The sequence below is a fragment of the Lissotriton vulgaris genome, chromosome 11, assembly GCF_964263255.1.
Source record: "Lissotriton vulgaris chromosome 11, aLisVul1.2, whole genome shotgun sequence".
NCBI classification, from domain to species: domain Eukaryota; kingdom Metazoa; phylum Chordata; class Amphibia; order Caudata; family Salamandridae; genus Lissotriton; species Lissotriton vulgaris.
The window spans coordinates 969,996,448-970,008,810 of record NC_141699.1 but is presented as its reverse complement, the minus strand read 5'-3'; the positions used below and the strand labels follow the sequence as shown (position 1 = coordinate 970,008,810).

The 12,363-nt window shown below is 45.1% G+C and overlaps 1 protein-coding gene across 2 annotated transcripts in view; it reads right to left on the bottom strand.

The window, feature by feature from the left end:
• Nucleotides 1-12,363, bottom strand: part of LOC147683787 (uncharacterized) — a 130,490-nt gene that overhangs the window by 49,087 nt on the left and 69,040 nt on the right. The window contains exon 2 of one of the 2 annotated variants that reach the window (XM_086944152.1): nucleotides 9,244-9,313. The gene's annotated coding sequence lies outside the window, so the exon portion shown is untranslated. Of the gene's footprint in view, nucleotides 1-9,243; nucleotides 9,361-12,363 lie in introns of both variants that reach the window. The other variant, XM_086944153.1, reaches the window with a different exon arrangement.

The window sequence follows — 12,363 nt, the reverse complement described above, 5'->3', positions numbered from 1 at the left end:
TCATCTGAATCTTTCTCCTCGGCTGAGGAGAATGATACACGTGATTCTTCTTGTGCTAGAAGGGACTGTAAACCTGATGACCGCACAGAGGTTCGTGCTCATCCTATATTTCGAAGAAAATTGCAGGTTGCTCCTGGCAATCCTCAAGGGATTCCTTTAGACAGTTTGAAAGATTTTACACAACAGGAGATTAATGAAATTTTGGATAGATTCCAACAAAAGCCGGGTGAGTCTTTACTCACGTGGATGGTTTGTATTTTTGATTTGGGTGCTGCAGGAATCATGTTCGATCTGGGTGATTCAGTGAAATTTTGTACGCTAAGTTATGATCCGACTTTACAAGAACATTTTCGAAATTATGTTAATGCCGCTCAGACTAGTTTGCTGCAATTGGCAGTGGACGGCTGTAATCACAAATACCCTACTGAATCTGATTGGCCACTTAATGAGAAACCGTGGTATACTTTAAGAGATGCCTCACAGAGATTGAAAGAAGAAGTGATGAAAACTGCTATTGTTCTAGGCACGGCTGATAGGTTGATGGATGGTTTGCTTAATGCTTCTGTGAGAAATAGAATCATTCGTACTGCCCCTGCTGCTTATAAGCAGGTGATGATGACGGTATTGATTAATCAAACGGGAAATCCCTTGTCTGATGTAATTGAGGCAGTGCGTGAACTTGGTGAACTGGGTGAATGGATTAAACCTGAAAGACAATCTAGACCTGAAGGTCGTACTGATCATTACAAGTTTTCTAGACCTGACATGTTTCTAGCCCTAATTAATGATGGGGTGAGACGTGAGGACATTGATTGTGAGTCGAATGGGAGATTATGGATGTTATTCCGTAAACGTGGCATGAGAGTCTTTATCCTGATTTGTCCTGGGCGTCAGAACGCAGTAAAAATGACTAGGAAATAGGTCAAGCTCCAGTACGCAATTGGGCTCGTAGAGATTATAGACCCTATGTAGACATTGAGATTTTTTGGAGACATCGTAATGTACAGAGGGCCCGAGCATTAGTAGATACAGGAGCGGAGGCCACTTTGATATATGGAAATCCCAAGAAGTTTAAAGGACAATATTTTACTATTACTGGTTTAGGTGGTAAAGAAACCCCCGCAGTACAAACTAATCTTGAAATGAAAATAGGTAGAATTCCCCGAAAAGAATATTTTGTATTGGTAGTACCCCTTTGTGAATACATCATCGGAATTGATTTTTTAAACGGTATGACATTACATTTAGATGACGGATGTTATCGATTTGGAGACAAAAATTACCTATCATCAAAGTCTGTGAGAGTTGGGCGTTTAAAGATTCCTCCTATAAAAATTCCCCCAGCTACAAAGGTAGTTTCAATGAAGCAGTATCGTATTCCAGGTGGGCATGAAGAGATTAGTGCTACAATTCAAGATCTAATGGATGCTGGAGTTGTAATTCCAGTTACCTCAGCCTGGAATAATCCTGTATGGCCAGTGCGCAAAAGTGATAACTCTTGGCGCATGACAGTTGATTATCGCGAACTGAACAAACATACACCCCCTTTGACTGTTACAGTACCTGACATTTTAACATTAATTGAAAGAATCCAGAAACATTCAGGAACTTGGTATGCGTCCATTGATATTGATAATGCTTTCTTTTCCATTCCAATTGCCCCGAGTCTCAGGAACAATTTAGTTTTACATGGAACGGGCGTCAAATGACGTTCAGAAGTCTTCCCCAGGGCTATGTACATAGTCCAACAATCTGTCATCGGCTGGTGGCAGAGCATTTAGCTGAAGTACTGGTAAATCCAATATGTAGGTGTGTCATTATATTGAAGACATACTAATTCAAGGTGAGAAGCAAGACCAAGTTCAGACTCAGTTAGACCCAATTGTTACTCATTTACAAAGCCGAGGCTGGGAAATTAATCCTGACAAGTTGCAAGGTCCGGCACAAAGAGTAAAAATTTTAGGCATTCAGTGGCATGAAAGGAAACGAGAAGTGATCCACAACTGAAACAGAAAATTGCAGAGTTTGCAGTTCCTAGGATAAGGAAAGAAGCCCATAGATTTATTGGTCTATTTGGCTTTTGGCGCCAACACATCCCTCATTTGAGTCAGATTTTGGCCCATTTGTATAAAGTTACCCGCAAAAAGAATGCGTTTGAATGGAATAAACAACAACAAGATGCGTTTGATTTGGCGAAAGAAGCGATTCAGCATGCTTTGGATTTGTGGCCTGTACGTGATGGTGATGTGGATTTGAATGTGTCTGAACAAGGTCCATATGCAAATTGGAATTTATGGCAAAAACAGGGTAGAACAAAAGTACCATTAGGATTTTGGACTAAAAAGTTACCCGATGCTGGTGATCGTTAGTTACACACCTTTTGAGAAACAATTACTTGCATTCTATTGGGCTCTGGTGGATACCGAGCAATTGACATTAGGACATGACGTGGTTTTGAGACCTGAAATTCCTATCATGCAGTGGGTTTTAAGTTCACCGAAAACTCATAGAATTGGTCATGCTCAGGAAGCGAGTGGGATTAAATGGAAATGGTATATACAAGACAGGGCTCACGTAGGTCCGAAGGGTGTCGCGATGTTACATGAGCAAGTGGCGCTGGCGCCGTTGGTAGATGCAGAAAGAGATTGCTCCGTACCTGTAGTGCAGGAATCCCCTGTTAGATGGGGTAAACCGATCGATGACCTGTCATCTGAGGATAGAAAACATGTGTGGCTTACGGATGGTTCAGCAAGGTACATAGGAGAAAAGAGGTACTGGAAGGCAGTTTCCTACAATCCTGTCACTCAAACTGTTAAGTACCACCGGTGAAGGGAAAAGTAGTCAATTTGCAGAATTGTATGCTGTGTATCAAGTTTTGAAACAGGAATTGCCAGGAACATGTCATGTATTCACTGATTCTTGGTCAACTGCTAATGGTCAACTGCTACGTGGCATTCTCATAATTGGAAAATTCACTCAAAAGAAATATGGGGAAAAGACTTGTGGCAGGACATTTGGGAATTGCTTCCTCAAAGTAATGGAACAGTCTTTCATGCTGATGCTCATACACATATTGATTCTATTAAGAAACTGTTTAACCATATTACAGATGAGAAATCTAAAATTTCTGAGGCAATGGTGGACAAACAAAATTCTGATTTGGCGGGATTGGCGAGGTGGGAACACCAAAAAGCGGGACATTTTCGGAGAGAGAGTCACTAGCAGTTGGGCTGCTGACATAGGCATTCATATTCCCCTTGATTTGATTAAAACAGTTATACTTCATTTTCCCATATGTCAACACTCTCGACAGAGAGGTGCCCCAAATAGTGAAAGGTCAATTACATCGAGGCAAATCTCCTGCCCAAATTTGGCAGATTGACTATATAGGCCCCCTTCCCATGAGTAAGAATTGTCAATATGTTTTTACTGCTGTCGATACATACAGCAGTCTTTTGGTTGCTTTCCCTTGTAAAAGAGCTACTCAAGTGAATACTCTTAAAACTGTGGATTTGTTAACGTTGTACTATGGTACTCCACTTCAGGTGCAGTCCGACAATGCATCACACTTCAAAGGGAGGTTGGTGCAGGAGTATTGTGCGGAGAACAACATTGAATGGGTGTTTCACATACCCTATTACCCACAGGCTGCGGGCCTGATTGAGAGGGTGAATGGTCTGTTAAAGGACCAATTGTGTAAATTGTCAGACGGTACCCTAAATAATTGGAGAGACCATTTATCTGAAGCATTATTGATTTTGAATAATCGTCGTTATTTATATTCTAACTCACCCTTCAAACTCACCTTTGATCGCTCCTGAGGCGTGAGCCAGGAGCTAGGTTGCGGATTGTTATTTAATTGCCATTTTTAAATGCGAGTTTTGCACAGGTCCTTTGCTTGTGGCTGCGTTGATTGTTTAATCAGTTTTAGAAAATACCAAAAAGAATAATTTTTTATTACCGGGTGAGGGTGCAGGCTGAGTTAGAGAGCCTGCACTGTTAAGATCCTCAGGGCACAGCGCATTAAGTCATGGACGAGGGAAAACGAGACTAGACGCTCGCCCGGACGGCCGCCATTTTGAGTGGGCCAAGGCGAACGTTCTAGTCTTTTCACCCGGCTGCACTACAAAAGACGGGCCGGCGCGACCGAACTGCTTGATCGCTCCTGAGGGGTGAGCCGGGAGCTAGGTTGCGGATTGTTATTTAATTGCCAATATTAAATGCGAGTTTTGCACAGGTCCTTTGGTTGTGGCTGCGTTGATTAAACAATCATTTTTAGAAAATACCAAAAAGAATAATTTTTAATTACCGGGTGAGGGTGCAGGCTCAGTTAGAGATCCTGCAGTGTTAAGATCCCCAGGGCACAGCGCATTACGTCAAGGACGAGGGAAAACGCGACTAGCCGCTCGCCTGGACGGCCGCCATCTTGAGCGGGCCATGGCGAGCGTTCTAGTCTTTTCACCCCCCCGCACTACAAAAGACGGACTGGCGCGACTGCGCAGCGGGCGCGCCGACATTGCGCCAAAGGCGCGCCTAAGGCCAGCCCGTCTGAGCCCGTCCGCGCCAGACACGTGCCTAGCGCCAGGACCCCTGGCCGGGGTCCCCCAGCTAAGGTACGCCGCGTAATGTACGATCGCAAAATGCTGTTGTCTTCGGGGAGAGGAGGCAGGACAGCGAGATGTGCATGCTTTGAGTTCAACAGGGGTACGCAGGATTTCGCACGGTCATGCCCCAGTTGCAACAGCATAATTCCAACTATCTACATGCACACGAGCAGGTCCACTGCTAATGTAGCTAGCAAGAAGGTAGAGAGCGAGTCTGCAGATGTCAGATGCCTTTTGCTCAACGCCAGATCCCTAGTTAAACATAGCCTGGAGCTGGCGGAGATGATACAGGATAAGGAAGTTAAATTTGCTTTCATAACCGAATCCAGGACAGATGCAGCCTCGGGGCCGGACATCGTCAAGGCCACCCCTCCTAATTATCGTTGTTATGTTTAAAACAGGCAGGGTAAGAGAGGCGGCGGTCTAGCGATTCTCTACCACAGCTCTATTAAAGGGAACTTTCAGCCAGTGGCGCCCGAACTGGGCGAAGCCTTGGCATTTAATTTCATCCTGTCCAATCACCAAGCCCTGAGGGGCTGTTTACTTTATAGGCCGTCTGGGACTAAGACCCCATTACTAGCGGCATTAGGCAGTATGCTAGAGGAGGCCATATGTGCAAAAACCTTCACTGTCTTAGGGGATTTCAACTTTCATTTAGATAACAGCTCAGACCCTGACACACTGGAGCTTCTGGAGATGATGGATGGTGTTGAGTTGAAACAGTTGGTGGTGGGCCCCACGCACAAGGCCGGCCATACCCTCGACGGTGTTTTCTCCAATCATCCGGACGTGGAAATCACCTCAATCTGCCCGGTTTCCTGGTCAGATCATGCCGCCATTTGTTTTAACATCTCCACTGCCACTCCCGTTAGATCGAGGCAGGCAACCGGCTAGGACCTGCAGGGAGTGGAATAAGACTGAGGGATCTTCCCTCGAGGGCCTTTCGGGATCCTCTATGGTATCTCTCCCATTAGATGTGGACCAAGCGGCTGTAAATTACACCAACTGGGTAGCCCATGCTTGCATGCGATTAGCACCACCCAAATGCCGCTACCCCACGCGCGTGTGTCCTTCGGCCCCGTGGTTTACTGAGGAGATTAGGGAACATAAGATCGTCTGCAAGAAATTAGAACGGGTCTGGCAGAAAAACTATTATGAGGCCGATAAAAAGAGACTTAAATCAGGATTGGCACTCTACAAAGATTCGATAGGGAAGGCTAAACGAACCTATTTCACTAGACGTATCAAGGAGGCCAAGAATTCGCCAAAGGAGCTTTTCCAGGCAGTTTCGAGTTTGGCAGCCCCCAAGCCTGATACCAGGTCCCCCAGTCAGGAACTATGCGAGGGCTTAGCAAAGTTCTTTCTAAATAAGGTGGAGACAATCTTTAACTCGCTGGACGGTCATGTCAGGGCCAACTTGCCAGGGGCCAGTCAGGAGACCGAGACGATTAACATACAAGAGGGTTGGTCCCTGTACCCGTCCCAGTTAAGCGAGGATGTTGCTGGGGTTAATACACGGGAGGGCAGGCTCTTGAGCTTCTCCCCAGTAAGCGAGGAGGAGGTAAGGAAAAGGCTGTTGAGCATTAAATCTGGCTCTCCTCGTGACCCTTGCCCGGCTGCTATCGCGAAACTAGCGGCAGCCCCCATAGCCACCACACTAAGCAAATTGTTTAACATCATGCTGGAGACCGGCGAATTCCCATCCTGTTGGAAACAGTCCTCAATCCTACCCCTTCTTAAGAAATCCAATTTGGATATCTCGGACCCAAACAACTATCGACCCATTGCCAGGCTACCTTTACCAGCCAAGTTAATAGAGGGTATCATGAACAGTCAGCTCAGTGCATTCTTAGGAGCTGTGCAGGACCTGGATCCATCGCAGCATGGATTCAGAGCTGGGCACAGCACGGAAACTGCCTTAATTAAATCAACTGAAGACATCAGGAAAGTGCTGGACGTAGGTGGCAAAGCCGCCCTGATCCTGTTGGACCCGTCAGCGGCCTTTGATACGGACCACCATGCAATATTGGTGGACCGTTGTTGGCCTGCTGGATACAGGGGAAAGCTTATAAGATATTGAAGGCTTTCCTCTCCAACAGGAGTCAGGTGGTGGCTCTGGGGGAGTTCGAGTCAAAACCTTTCGTGCTCCCATGTGGGGTGCCCCAGGGCTCGTCCCGAGTCCCACCCTGTTTAATGTTTATGTTTCCACCCTGGCGCCAGTCATTCGTTCTCATGGGTTTGAGTTAACATCTTACGCAGACGACACGCAGATTGTGGTGTCACTGCTACCTGTTAGAAGGATCGCTCTTACTCTAACGCCCTCTATCGCCCTCACTCTATATCTATCTATAGCCCTCACTCTATATCTATCTATAGCCCTCACTCTATATCTATCTATCGCCCTCAGTCTATCTATTGCCCTCACTCTATCGTACCTCACTCTATCGTACCTCACTCTATCGTACCTCACTATTGTACCTCTCTATTGTACCTCACTCTATCTAATGCTCTCACTCTATCTATCTATTGCCCTCACTCAATCACTCTATCTCTCTATCTATCACACTCACTATCTATCGCCATCACTATCTATCTATCTATCTATCTATCTATCGATCGCCCTCACTCTATCTATCGCCGTCCCTCTATTGCCCTCCCTCTATCGCCCTGCCTCTATCTATCGCCCTCCCTCTATCTATCGCCCTCCCTCTATCTATCGTCCTCCCTCTATCTATCGTCCTCCCTCTATCTATCGTCCTCCCTCTATCTATCGTCCTCCCTCTATCTATCGTCCTCCCTCTATCTATCCATCCCCCCTCTATCTATCCATCCCCCCTCTATCTATCCATCCCCCCTCACTCTATCCATCCCCCCTCTATCTATCCATCCCCCCTCTATCTATCCATCCCCCTCACTCTATCTATCGCACTCACTCTATCTATCGCACTCACTCTATCTATCTATCACATCACCACAGCATCACTCAGCACCACCACAGCATCACTCAGGGGCACCACAACATTACTATGCGCTACCACAGCATCACTGAACGCCACAGCATCACTCGTCGCCACCACAACATCTCTCAGGCCACTACAGGTTCAATCTGTGCAACCAATTAACAGCAACTGGTTCAAATATGTTCTATCAATGTTTCAAGCTTTATTACAAATGTCACAAAAATATGTTAATATTTCATTTCTGTTCTTGAATTGGTCACAATAAAATGCACTGAACATAATCTTCACAAGTTATTTACAAACGTTTAAGTTACTGCCGTTATAAATTACAATAACTTATTTAAGTATTCATTATTTAAAAAAATGAAAAGGCATTGTTATTTGTAATATCAATACATCTAAGTCACGTAAATACAACATATATTGCATTACAAATGCTATAGGTGTCACATTTGCGAAAGTTATAACTATTGGCATTGTAAATGACAAAGCTATTAATTTTGCTATTTTCAAAGCCAACACAAATAAAAAATGTGTCATTTAAAATACAAATAGGTCAAACTTACCTAATGCGAGACCTATTGCATTGCAAGTGCTTGTTGGCTTTGCAACCCTACTGTAAATAAAAATAAAACTATTTGTAAAGCGCAAACCACTCACCCTTACGAGTCTCAAGGTGATGGGGGCAGTCGTGGAAATTAAGTCAGCTATTGCCAAGAATCACATGGTGCTGAGCTGAGCTGCCGCCAGAGCCCGGGATCGATCTGTGAACCCTGTGCTCCGAAGTCAGCTGCCCTGGCCGCTGCACCACACCTCTTCACCATTCGACGAGATGGCATTGACTACTCATTTGAGATCGGTCATAGAAAAGGGTCTGATAAAAGCAATACTGACTTTCTTTTACGCATCCCTCATTTCGACGAAAGGGAAACATCTGGGGGTGAGGTGCGTCAGGTAGCCCCTGTGGTAGACGATGGGATAGAGGATAAGGAGTGCCATGCCATCCCTTCATATATTTCTGCCCTCCTATATTCACAGTCCCCTTTTACCAGTTGTCCTCTTTGCTGTCATCAAGAAGTGGAGAGAGGGGAATTGGCAGGCAGCCCCTTTAAGCCAGAGCGGAGGACGGACATCAGAGGATACACCCTTCAAGATGGTGGGGTGGAGAGCGAGTCAGGTTGGTCAGTAGTTGGTCCAGCTACACACAGCATGGGAACGCGAGGCGGAGAAACCAGCGGGGGAAGACCGGAAAGACAGAGAAGACCTAACAGCCTTTCGAGAGAGAAAACCGGAGCCCAGGGGAGGTAACAGCTTGTCGGCGAGTGGAACACCTGAACCTGGCGGAGGAAGGAAAGCCGAAACAGATGGAGACCAGACCTCACTGAAGGACACAGAGTCACCACGCCACGGCCCTGGAGGGACGTGGCTCTTCCAGGTGCGTGGGCATCCACAGGATTTTGAAAAGGGGCTGAATCAAAGAGGGACGGGAGGGGAGGCGGAGGGTTGAAAGGGAACCAGGAAAAAGGAAATAAGTGAGACAGAAAAGAAAGACAAGAGCAGAAATAATCTGCTACTCTTCTTCTTTTGGTTGCTCCAACCCCCTCCCTTCACATATATGCATAGCAATTATTTATGCCTCACATCCTCCCTTGATTAAACCATAAAGCAAAAACACTTACCTGAGTCTTTACCTTCTGTCCAAGAGGTGACCGCGGCCGAGGCTCACCTAAGGGAATGAAGTGGAAGACCCTGTGGGAAAGAAGAATATAACAAAGACAATCAATCACTGTGATTTCCTGTAATACTAATAAAAAGTGCATACCAAGAAATTATTCAATGCAGTGTGCTCCCTCTTGACTGACTCTTCGACAACGGGGAGCTACATACTTTCCCTACAGGGAATGGGAGACAGACACACAGAGACCAACAGACACACAGGAAAGCAAAGTAGGAAAACGCTATATACAGTTTTTATATGCTTGCATATGTACATTATTTTAGAAAGATGGTGGAACTATTGATTTTGTTCAATGTGCTTATTTTGCTAATTACTTTTATCTGCTTCTATTATCATTGCAGCACATAAATTCTATACAGGAATTAGGATGGTTCAATACATGATGAAAATGCTAATGTTATATTATTTTAATTTGATTTCGCACAAGAATTGCCACTAAGCAGAAACTCATTCAAGGAGAAATTTAGGATTAGTTGTAGTACCACTCTATCGTTGTGAAGTTGAAAGAAAGGCTCTTGTATAGTTAAAGCCTGAAGTACCTCAACTCTCCTTAGTGAGGTTATCGTTAGAAGGAAAGCAACTTTCTATGATAGGAATTGTAACGGACATTTGTGCATTGGTTCAAAAGGCGGGCCCATTAGCCTTGTAAGGACTATGTTTCAGTTCCACTCTGGAGCAGGGTGAATACTTAGCGGTATAACCCTTTTTAATCCTTCCATGAAGGCTTTAATCACTGGTGCTCTGAAGAGAGATAGGTGTTGTCTATTTTGCAAGTATGCAGCTACGACTCCCAGGTGTAAACAAATGGATGTGTAAGTTAATCCACATTGCTGTAAATGCAACCGATAACAAAAGGATGTTCCGCACAAAAGCATCAAGATGATTGATATTGTTGTTGTTACAAAAGGCAACAAAATGTTTACATTTGCTGTATAACATGCTCTAGTAGTAGACTTTCTAGCTTCCTTGTGAATATTCATGGTCTGGTTGTAGTTGTAAATAACCAACCTCTATGACTTCAGGAGCCAAATCGCTAGGTTGAGATCTCTGGGAATTGGATTTCTCCATAGCTCTGAGTGAGGAGACAAGGTGCGAGATGTAGCTTTTGATGTGGAACCACTGATAGTTTTAAGACTGAGAGTACCAAGGTTGACGAGAACATGAGGAGGCAAATAAGATCAGTGAGGGACATTTGTATGAGCTTCTGAACTAGTAATGGAATTAGCAGGAGAGGCGGAAAATCGTAAGCAAATATCCCTCACCAAATCGTCCATAGGCATTGCCTTTGGATGCAGGGTGTGGGAATCTGGATGCAGATTTTGGGCATTTTGCGTTGTGCACTGTGGCAAACAGATCTATCTGTGGAAAGCTCATTTTTTAACGTAGGGAAGAAGAACTTGGGGATGAAGTGCTCACTCGTGGACTTGCTGCCTATGTCTGTTGAGCAGGTCTGCAATCTGATGGTCTTCTCCTGGGAGGTGTTCTGCTAGGAGATAGATTTTCTGGTGAATCGCCCAATACCAAATGCTTTGTGCAAGGCACGACAGCTGGAGAGAGTGAGTCCCTCCCCGTTTCTGTAGGTAGTACATTGCTGTCATGTTGTCAGTGCAAACTAAGACAGTCTTGCCTACAAGTTGGGTGAGAAAAGCTGAGTGCCAGGAACACTGCTAGAAGTTCCAGGTACTTGATGTGGAGATGTTTGTGTTTGTCCGACCGCAGCCCCTGGACTCTGTAATGCTGAAGATGGGCACCCCAACCGGTTAACGATGTGTCTGTGGAATCGGGTCAATGAAAGGCTGTCCTTTTGCTAAGTTTTGAGGGTTCCACCACTGCAGCGAGCGATGGTTGCGGCGGTGTACCAACACTAGATCAGTTAATAGATCCTGGACCAGATGTACGACCCTTTCATTTTGCGCCTCGCAATTTGCGACTTATTGTGAGGCGCTAAATGAAATGTACAGTAGTTGTTATTACACTGATTTGCGATTCCCAATGGGCTTGCAAATTGCGAGGCTCATTAATATTAATGAGCCTCTCGCAATTTGTGAGCCCATTGGCAATGCCAGCCCTACCACGGATGGTGGCCTGCTGGGCTCAACAGACCACCACGTCTGGGACTGCTTTTTAATAAAGCAGCTTTTTTTTTTTAAATGCCGCCCGTTTTTCTTAAAGGAAAACGGATGCATTTAATTTTCAGAAAGTGAAACGTTTTTGTTTCATTCTTTAAGGGCAGGCAGTGGTCCCTGGTACCACTACCTGCTCTTAAAAAATATTTTTAGACAGTCACAAAGTAAAAGGGGACCCATTCGAAATTGCGACTGCATTACCACCCTCTTGAAGAGGGTGGTAATTTGCGAGTGTTTTGCGACCGCAATTGTGGTCACAAAACATTCACACATAGCATTGCGAACGCAATTAGGAAGGGAATGGCCTTTCCTAACTGTGACTCTCAATTCCTAAATAGCGAGTCGCAAATAAACTGCGACTCGCTATTTCGGAATTGTACATGGCCAACAGTGATTTTGCATGTGCAAACGGGTTCGCAAACCCGTTTGCGCATGCAAAATAATGCCGTACATCTGGTTCCCTGTGATTGATTCCACTGACTCGCTAGACATTGTTGCAGAGGACGCATGTGAAGCCTTGCATGAGGTACGATTGCAACGCAGGATGCCGTAATTCCCAGCAGTTGCATTAAGACTCTGGCTGGTAATGATTGGTGGGGTTGAAATTGTAATAGTGTGGCCTGGATATTGTGAATCCTGGCTGTGAGAAGTTGGCCTGGTATATGGTGTTCACTATTCTAGTGATCACCTTGCACCAGTCCAAACAACCCTTATGGTGATGGTTGTAAAGTCAACCTTATAGACCAGCTATCCTAGGGGTAGCATGGACAAAGCAGTCTTAGGCTAAAAGACTCTTGAGGGCGTGTAAAGCCAGCTGTTTTACCATATGTAACCCCTTGAATACCAAATGAAAGGACACCACACAGGATATATATAAAATATAGATGTATTTATTTCTAACACAACCCCTCTGAACTCTTTATGAGGTCAGAGGT